This window comes from Equus quagga, unplaced genomic scaffold (genome assembly GCF_021613505.1).
Source record: "Equus quagga isolate Etosha38 unplaced genomic scaffold, UCLA_HA_Equagga_1.0 112453_RagTag, whole genome shotgun sequence".
Classification (NCBI taxonomy): domain Eukaryota; kingdom Metazoa; phylum Chordata; class Mammalia; order Perissodactyla; family Equidae; genus Equus; species Equus quagga.
Window position 1 is genome coordinate 7,903 of NW_025795640.1, and position 9,873 is coordinate 17,775.

The following is a 9,873-nucleotide window of genomic DNA, read 5'->3' on the forward strand; positions in this document are numbered from 1 at the left end:
CCCAGGCTTCGCTGTTTCTCATCCGGACTCTGTGTAGAGCCCACCCCTCCCTGCCACCCCTCAATACCTACCTCTGCTTACCCCCACTCCACCTTGTGACTGGGTCTCCAAGGATTCAGCCAAATATCCTAGAGACCAAAGTGAGTAGGAAAGGAAACAGAACCAGAAGATAGATTCTATTTACCATTTCCCAGGTTCTGTTTGTGGACTCTCTTTAGAATAGGCACATGGCATTTGTTAAAACAGCAAAGAAAGCAAAGAAATAAGGACACATATGTTTGGCCTGTGCCAAAGGCTAGGGAAGGTCCCAAACAGAGTGGTCCATTGTGAACGTGGGAGTGGCTGATGTTGCAAGGACCTGCTTGAACACTGGAGTTGCTGGGTTTTATGACAAAATATCTTTAAATATCTGTGTGATCTTGTTCCTTGAAGGTGAGGTGACAATGTGTGTGGAATGAGGACACTGTGGGGGTTAGAGCCACTGTGGCACCTTCCAGGTCCCTGGGTCCTAAAACCGGGAAGAAAATTTGAAGGAGACATGTACATTTCAAAAGGGCAGAGAAAGAATCTGCAATGACAGATTGCAATTACATTTCGAAAGGAAATGCTCTGAGAAGATGGAGGCCAGGGGCCTAAAGTGAGGAAGAACTGTCTAACGTTGAGGGAGTCTGAGGGGAACATCAGGCCTCTAGGTCATGACAAAACTGCTTTCTGCACAGCGGGAGGGAAATGCAACTCCATCTCTATCAGCCAAGACCCAGTCTGAATCTCCATCAGTTCCCTGCAATTTGTACAGAGGTGCAAAACAGAAGAGAGACGGTGAACAGGGCCAGAATCTGATCATCAGGAGGCTGTGCTTGCTGGACTTTTCCATGGAAACACAATAGATCTCTGATAGTCACCTTCCTTTTCAAGAAAGATTGTCTCCATGGAAGAGTGTTCTTTGTCCTGAAACAAGGCTGCTCTCACTGGATTTGGCCTGATTATTTGCACAGGTGCTGTGGGATTGCACACTCACCACACAGTTTCCTCTGATGCAGGTTTTCCTAAGGAACCTCAGATGGGACTTTTAACAGCTTCTTGACACTAAGAAGCCTGAACCTCAGGACTCACTTGCAGTCTCTACAGCTTTGAGTGACATCTTCTCTTCTCCAGATCCCCAACATACCCATCAAGTCAACCTTAGCTCCTTAAAGTGTGGGTCATATCTGATCCCATGGGCATCGTTTTCCACTAGGACATTTGATTCAGAGCTGAGGGTCTAACAGCAAGTTTTCCATTGATATTCTAGTAACAAGGAGGACAGGGTTGTACTGATCCTACACAATAAGTCTACTGCCATGAAAATAAAGATACTGAGGAAGACCTTAGGAATTCTTTGAGAAGAATCAGATGGGGAGAAAAAGATCAATGTTGATACCCCCATGGATGTCCTCCTATCTATTCCCACTGTCTGTGTCACAGTCCAGGTGCCATCCACTGGAGGAGGGATAGAGCTGTGATTCCTGAGAGCTTATCATGGGCTCCCACCCCTCATTGCACAACGACCACCTGTCCTTCTGCTGTGGCGATGGTGCCAGTGAGACCCACAAGAACTGGGATCTGGAGTGGAATGTGACCTTAAGCCAACAATAATGACAAAGTCAGTTCACATTGTTCTGCATTTATTGACTCAATGCGAGTATTCTATGGAATTTCCACCTTCATCATTGGCTATTACAGCAACTCTACTTGAAAAATGCTTCAGAACCATCATTTTACAGATAAGAAAAAAATCTATTCAGAGTTTAATAGCATAGATGAGGGTAAGAGGGCCTGAGGGTCAGACTCATACCTCACATCCAGCCTGGGGAGGTCACTTTTACTGGAACTGACCGGGTTGGAGACCTCACACTGATAAACCTGGCATCCTCCCTCCTGAGAGTGTGTATGGTGACAGTGCTGTTGTCCTGGGACAGCTTCATCCTCTCTGTCAGCCACAGGCTCTAGTTATTAAAGAACCACTGGGTGGAGATCCTGGTGTCATTTGTGAGGGAGGTCAGATACACAGGGTCCTTATGTTCTGTGACTGGGGTCCTTATGTTCTATGCTGACTCGGATGAGGGGCTTTGACACTGGGTCTGTGGAGAAACAGAGGAGGTGACTGACTGAGAGTGGGCCTGGGGCCTGGGACCAGCTCCTTCCTCAGAGATCTCAGTCACTCTGTAAAGGTGATGCAGATGATGGCCCTGGCCCCTGTAGAAGGATGAGTGTCTTTGTTCAGGTGATGATCTGTAGGAAGGGGGCACCACCTCCCTCTTTGACCCCTATATCACCCCTGGATGGTCCCTGATCAATTCCCCTGGACATCTCTGTAGTATCAGCAACAGGAACCTCTTCTCATCCCACATGTCCTACAATCTCATCAGGTGGAATTTTTCTCATGAACTTTCATTGATTTTTCCCTCGAACTTTCTTTGACTAGAGAAAAGATCAGGGCCCGTTCCCTATGAACACTTCCGTGTATGTTGGGGAAGGCAGGCTTGCCAGCTCTGTCATTCTTTGGGGCCAAGGGAAGGTTACATAAAGTGGGAAGGTATTTAGTTCTTGTTAACTAATTTATTAGGGAATGAGGATGGCCCCACCCAGTCTTCACAGCCTTAGGACCTGAAGAGCTTCTCATCTAAAGGATTTCTTACTCTGAGGAGGACTTTTACTTCCTGGTCTACGGATTGAATGTCACAGGGAAGGAAATCTCTAGAGAGAAGTGGTGTTAGGGTTTTAACAAAAGACAGAGACTCTTAGGTATAGAAGGAAACTACTCAATATGACAACAGTAATAAAGGAAAGGTCTAACATCACACTCAACAGTGAAACACAGAAAACTTTCCTCTCAAGTCACGAACAAGACAAGGATGTTGCTTTCACCACTTCCATTCAACATAGTGCAGGAGTCCTAGCCACAACAATGAGGCAAGAAGAAGAAATAAAAGGCATCCAAATTGGAAAGGAAGAAGAAAAATGATCTCTTTTAGCAGAAGACATAATCTTATACGTAGAAAATCCTAAAGATTTCACCCATCCACCCACATACACATGCACAAAGTGTTAGAACCAATAAACAAATTCAGCAAAGTTGCAGGAGACAAAAATCAACACTCAAAATCGGTTACATTTATATACAATAACAATGAACAATGCAAAAAAGAAATTAAGAAAACAAATCCATTTTTGATAACATGAAAAAGTATAAAATACTTGGGAATAAACTTAACCAAGGAAGGGAAGGATGTATATCCTGAAAACTCCCAAATGTCCTGAAGGAAACTAAAGAAGGCATGAATAATGGAAAGAAGTTCTTGTTCATGGATGGGAAGAATCAATATGGTTAAGCTCCCAATATACCCGAAAGTGTCTGCATATTTATATAATCCTTATGAAAATCCCAATGAAATTTTTGCAAAATCAAAAATTCCAACCTAAAATTCAAGAGGCTCTGAATAATTAGAACAATCTTTAAAAAGGAGAACAAAATTTGAGGACACACCCTTTCTGATTTCAAAACTTACCACAGAGCTAAAGAATCAAAATAGTGTAGCACTGACATAAAGACAGACATATAGGCCATGGGATACAATAGAGATGCAGAAATAAATTCTTGAGTATGTGATCAGATGATTTTGACAAGGGAACCAAGCCCATTCAGTGGAGAAAGGACAGTCTTTTCAACAAACAGTGTTGGAAAATCGGATATCCACGTGCAGAAGAATGAAGTTGGACCATTGTCTTCCACCATATGCAAAAGTTAACTCAAAATGGCTCAGATTCTTAAGTAAGAGCTAAAACCATAAAACTCTTAGAAGAAAATATAGGGGGAAATCTTCATGACATTGGATTGTCATGTGACAATCATGTGGATTCTTGAATGTGACACTAAGAACAGAGGCAAAAAAGGGAAAAACAGATAAATTGTACTTCATCAAAAAAAAAACCCTTCAGTTCACTAAGGGACACAATCAACAGGGAGAAAAGTGACATTTGGAATGGGAGAGAAGATTTGCAAATTATATATCAATAGAGGTTAATATCCAGAATATACAAAGAACTGCTAAACACAAAAACAGCTACAAAACCAAATAACCTGATTGAACAATGGGCAAATCAGAGTTGGCATCTCACCTCTCAGTTAACCTGAGTCCTTGAAAGAATAAGGCAGGTTTGTGTACCTCAAGACAAATGCATGAGGATCATAGAACTCAGAGAATGTAAAGCCACCTGCTCTTTGTCTGGGAGAAAGCACGGACTTTCTCAAGTGTCAGTGTGTTAGCAGGGTTTGGTCTTGAAAAGAAAGAGGATGAGAATTAGAGAGCCCCCCTAAGGCAACCCTCCATGCCTCTGCTGGTTCTTCACTGATCAGCTGATTGCCTGGGCAACCAGGGCTGATTCCTTCCCACTGAAGACACCTCCATCACCCAGTGAGGTATGTTTTCTCTGAGGTACCATATTCCAGATTCTTCTACAGATGGGTAAGGTGGGTCTGTGGTTTGAGCGTAAACAACACATGAGGACCAGGAGCAAGTCAGGTGGTCAGGTGAGTACACAGGCCTTAGGGAAAAGAAGTGGATCAGATCTTCTCAGGTGACTGTGACAGACATGAGCCAGTGACTCAATAAATGATAAAGTCCAAAGAATGTTCCAGAAAAGAGTGAGGGGACAGGCAGGAGCTGCCTGGCTTTGGCAGCAGAACCTGACCTCTGCCCTTGGTCTTTAATTTCTCTTCTGTCTCTGAACTTGCTGCAAATCTCATACTTGTGGACCATCTGTGTTTGGTGGTAAAGACACAGAAATTTGAGGAGAAGTTTAAATTCTTTCATATGTGAAAATTATGATCAATACCTCAGGGTCTCAGACTAACTGTGGGAAGGAGTATTTCCCTAGAGAGCAGTAACAGGTCTGACACATGGGCTTCAGCCCCCTGGAGGGTCAGAGAACCTGTCCTGGGTGGAGAAAATTCCAAAGACTTTGCATCCAGATTCCAGTCTCTGAAGAGAATTTGGGTCATTCGTTCATTCACCATTCATTCCTTCCTCCTTCATCAGCAGAATAATGAGAGTTTGTTCCATGTGGGTCCTGTGCTGGACACAGGTGTAGAGTGGCAAGTGAGATGTCAAAGTCTTTTCCTTTAGACTCCAGTGGCAGTCACCCCAACACATCAGGAAACAAATAAGTAACATCAAGTCCAGTGCAGAGAGGTGTGGATGGGCCACTTGAGGTGGTGGTCTGGATGTTCCCTGCACTGACTGATTGTTGATGCAGGTAATTTAGTTCTTGAGTAAACACGGATGAATTCTCCATTTGCTGCCACCCCCTAGACCAGAATGTCTCTCTCTGTGCTGGGGATGCCTAAGAAGAAAGGACTTGAACTGACAGCTTGTCTTGGGGTCCACACACACCTAATAAGGCCCCTTTGCTGAAAGGGAGGATGGGGCTGTGTCTTCCTGTGACTGATCTGCCCCTCATGGTCTATGTGACTCTGATTCAGAGATGATATCTCTCTGTGCCTCAGTTTCCCCTCAACGAAGTAGGATAAATATTTGGCTGCAGGTCGTCAGTGAGTTAACCTTAAAATATTCACTTAATCTTGGTAGAGGGGAGCTTCTTGAATAAGTGGCATCTGTTGTTGTTACTTTCCAAGAGAGAATGCCCCTGGACCTGATCCCTGGTGGGTGAGGAGCTGCCAGCAGCATCTTCTCTCCTCTGTTCCTCCCTGGGGAACTGACCTTCCTCTGGAGTCTGCTAAGGTCCCCAGGGCTGTCAGCTAATGGCCTGGGGACCTTGTCCACCTGTGCTCTCCATGCTGAGTCTCAGGTGAAGGATCAGGCTGTGTCCCTGCCCAGATGTGGCTCTTGGGGCTGAGCCCTGGCTGGTGACCAGCTCAGGAGCCTTGGGACTGGGATGGCCGGGAAAACATTGCTCCCTGTCAGCCCTGCCCAGGAGGCCACAACTCAGCCCTAGCACAGGCTCCCCAGGGTCACTGGAGTCAGTAGCCCTGGGACAGGTGTCCGGACAGGGACTTCTCAGGGCTGAGTTTCTCTGTGCGGATCCCACGGGGCCCCTCAGGCCAGGCTCTGATCCTGCAGGATCTACCTCAGGGCCATGGTCCCAGAGAGCACCCCAAGGGGCTGCACTGAGACTCATCTCCCTCTGCTGAGTTAGCCCAGCCCATCTCTCTGGAGGGGATGTCTACAGGGTCCAGATTCCAGGAAAGAAATTCCAAGCTTTTGATGTTTTTCTCCACTGTTTGTGTCCTGCAGTAAATGTTCAAATCTGTACATGAGACATAATGCAGAGGGGGATGTAGGCCCAGTCCAGGCCTGTCAATCCTGTGTGTGTGAAGTAGAATCATCCCACCCAACACCCGGAGGACAGAGAGGAATCACTCACAGTATATGTGGAGCTGTCCAATTGCTGTATCAACTAGGGAGTTCTTCCTCGTGACTAGTAGGGTGTAGTATCCTGTGTTCTCTGGGATGACGTTCCGGAACAGCAGGGATCCATCGGGGTATAATTTGTGTTGACTGGTGTATGCAGGCCCTGGGGTAATTTTTGATGTATTTATTCCAAATGATGCAATTTCAAGTTTGGGATCTACTTTGTCCCCTTTGTACCAGGCACAGCCTGCAAGATCCTCAGGCAGATTGTAGACAAAGAGAAGAACCTCCATCCCTGTAATAGCATTGGTCGGCACTGATTCAATAATGGGTTTGGCACTGGTGGGCAGGTTCCAGAAGGTTAAGAGTGAGACTAGGAGGGAAGAGAGAGAGATCAATCAATATTTGGGCATATATATTGGGATGGAAAGATGAGGCCCTGGGTCCTGAGCAGGTCTCTTCATGTCTTAGACTTGGAGTTTGTGTGTGTGTGTGTCCACTGGTCAAGCTCAGCAACATGACCACCATTACTTCAGCCCATTTGAACTTCTTATTTCCTCAGTTCCTAACACTCTTCCTCGGGTGTCTGCCCAGCTCACTCCCTCCCTGCCCTCAGCACCCTGCTCACTCTCACAGGCATCCTTGGGAGATGCCTTCCCTGACCATCTGTTCTGAAGACCCTCCATCTTCACTTTCTGACCTTTCCCTGCTCTCTTCCGTTCATGACAATGTCAGTCCTTGACATCACATTCTAGATCTCTTGCTTCTCTCTCCTCATCCCCACAGGGTGTGAGTTCCTGAGGGCAGGGACTTCTCTGATCTTGTTCCCCTAAGGCCTGGAATGGGCTGCAAACACCTGTGGGTGAATGGACGAGTGTTCCCAGGGCCCTCCACATCCTGGTGTTTATTTGTCAATTTCTGAGGGTTGTGGGTAAAGACAATTTTTAGTGTCCCGAGTTAAGTTTTTTCTGCTGTCATCCTCTAATAAATTATTAGTATTATCATCAAATTTCAAATATTATTGGCCAGTGATACCTAACTTGAATAGGTACAGCAGTTGAGGCTTTCCTGCCCCTCACCCCTTCCAGATCATGAGATTTTCCTTTTGCTGGGTCCCCTCCCCCAATCCTACTCTGCTCCCATGTCCTCTCCCATCGTGTCCAAACAGAAGACCTCTGTCCCCTCTCAGAGCCCTGTCCTCCCCAGGAGACCCCAGAAGTTCTCTGTTCTCCCGTCTCCAGCCCACCCTCAGGGAATTGCCCTCTCTCGCCTGCCAGCAGGAACCCATGTAGGATGTGCCCTCTGTGGGTGGTGGCTGAAGGGGTCTCCATGGCGTCTGCTGCTTGCTCTGACCTTCCCTCCGTGAGAAGAGCTTATGCCCCAGAAAGGCTCACAAGCACTGCTGTCCTTCTGCGCTCTGTGCTGAGCCTCCTCCTGGGCAGGAGAGCCTCCTGAGTCATGTGGGCTGGGGGCGGGGTCTCTGCCCAAGTCCCTCCTCCTCCCTCTCCTATTCCAGCCTCCCTGTCCCCTTCTTTCTCTTTCCCTTCTATCTATATTTTGTTCCCTGGGAATTGCTGAGTCCACTGCATTCTTCTGCAGTGATTCCTCACTGCACACACACACACACACACACATACATGCAAGCCCTTTTTTGGACAAGCAGAAGCCTGGGGCATCATGTCTTGAGTAGTCCCCATAGCTCAGGGTGGGGGTACACAGTCACCCTCCCTCTCTCTCATCCCCATCTGGCTTTTCCCTTCAAATGATGAGCCCCAGAGCTACACCAGGACCTCTTGTCATAGAGGCGTGTCAGGGAGCAAGACAATTCCTCTAGCCACTCTGGATCCTTCTGGCTGGGCTATGAATTAAATTGACATGAGACAGAATAACAGGAGAAAATCAAACAAAGCTTTGTAACATGTATACATGGAAGAAACTCAGGAAAACTGGGTAACTTGACCATGTGGCCAAGGCTGCCAGCTTAAATACCATCTTCAGCTAAAGACAGAGGACAATGTTGGGGGTAGGGGGAGTCAGTTATGGGAATTTACCAGAAAAGCACAGTAAACAGTAAGGTTAGTATGCAGATTTAAGTCCTTGCCTTCCACATTGATTAGAGTTTCTAGAGATAAGATCATCCTCTTATTCCTTGTACAGAGAGGGAGATAACTTCACAAATGAAAGTTCCCTTACAAATATAAATGTCTCTTACAAAGGACAACTTCTACTCGGTTTTCAGAACTGTTCCCCTGTCTGTAGTTTCTTAAAAGTAACCAGCCCCAAATAATCCTTATGCCAAAGAGACGCATTTTGGGGTGGCCAATTCTGACCCCCCACAATCCCACCTTTTAAACTTTAAGAAGTTTCATAGTCCAGAAGCTGAGGTGGTAGATTGTTCCATCTCATTGTCCTGATAATAGATCAGTCCAGTTAAATTCATTTTAGGAGGCAGTGATGCAGGTGGGCCCCCAAAGCTAGGCCTATACTGTGGAAGTAGGGAATCAAGTATTTAACAGAGGCATTTCTATGGAAACAAAAAGAAAAACAAGGTTAATATTTGGAGCAAATTACAAACCAGTTCCTGAGCCTAGGGGGCAGCCAGTCAAGAAGATTTTTAGATGTCAGAGTCAGAGCATCTTTTGCTGTTTGAAGTGTTTCTGATGATGTCATTGAGTGTTCAGGTATCCTTCTGAGTGGCTTACATAGCAACAGGCATGTTATTGTGGTGATGTCTCTTAAGTTTAAATCTAGTTGTCCAGCTTTAGTTTTTAGGGGTCAGGAACAAAGGTGGTTTTAGTTCTCCATGATTTCAAATAAAAATGAGGGAAAAAATCGAAAACATTAGTTTGGAGATTTGTAGCCAGATATTTCAGAAGACTAGAAGAATTCAGGATCCAGTTCAATTTACAGGCAGAAAACAAAATACTCAGACAGTTAACAAAACTAGAATCTAATATCTGCAAATGTGTACTATAGTTTCTACTGAAACATAATTTTTCTCTCTAAAATCATCCTCATTTTTCCCAAAGGTAGCCAAATTAAGACTAACTGGTTCACAAAATAAGTTTAGTTTCAATAAATTTGGCCCAATTATTTACATAAGTGCAGCAAGAATAGCAATTGATCATATAGGCTCTTGTAAACCTGCTTTGCTGGAACTTTTAATAAGGAATCTCAGATTGAATTTTAAAGGCCTCTTGAGGCCAGGAAAGCCAAGCCAAAGACTTATCAGACAAAACCTGTAACGCCTACAGATTTGGGTGAGTTATTCTCTTCTTTTGAGGTTCCCCAAAATATTGAGGTTCCTTGCACCTGCCAGATAAATGACCTTCTTTACTTACCCAGTAAGCTTGCTGGGAACCCTGTAAACAAGGTACCAGGCCAATATTTCCAAGTGGCTTTATTTCATAAAGTCCAATCTTTGTTTCTCAAAAGCTGTCTGATCATATCTGAGTCTATGCCT

At 45.3% G+C, this 9,873-nt stretch overlaps 1 pseudogene; it reads right to left on the minus strand.

Moving 5' to 3' along the window:
- Positions 1-1,992: 1,992 nt before the first annotated feature.
- On the minus strand, positions 1,993-7,741 carry LOC124232764 (carcinoembryonic antigen-related cell adhesion molecule 6-like; annotated as a pseudogene).
- Between the last annotated feature and the right edge of the window lie 2,132 nt (positions 7,742-9,873).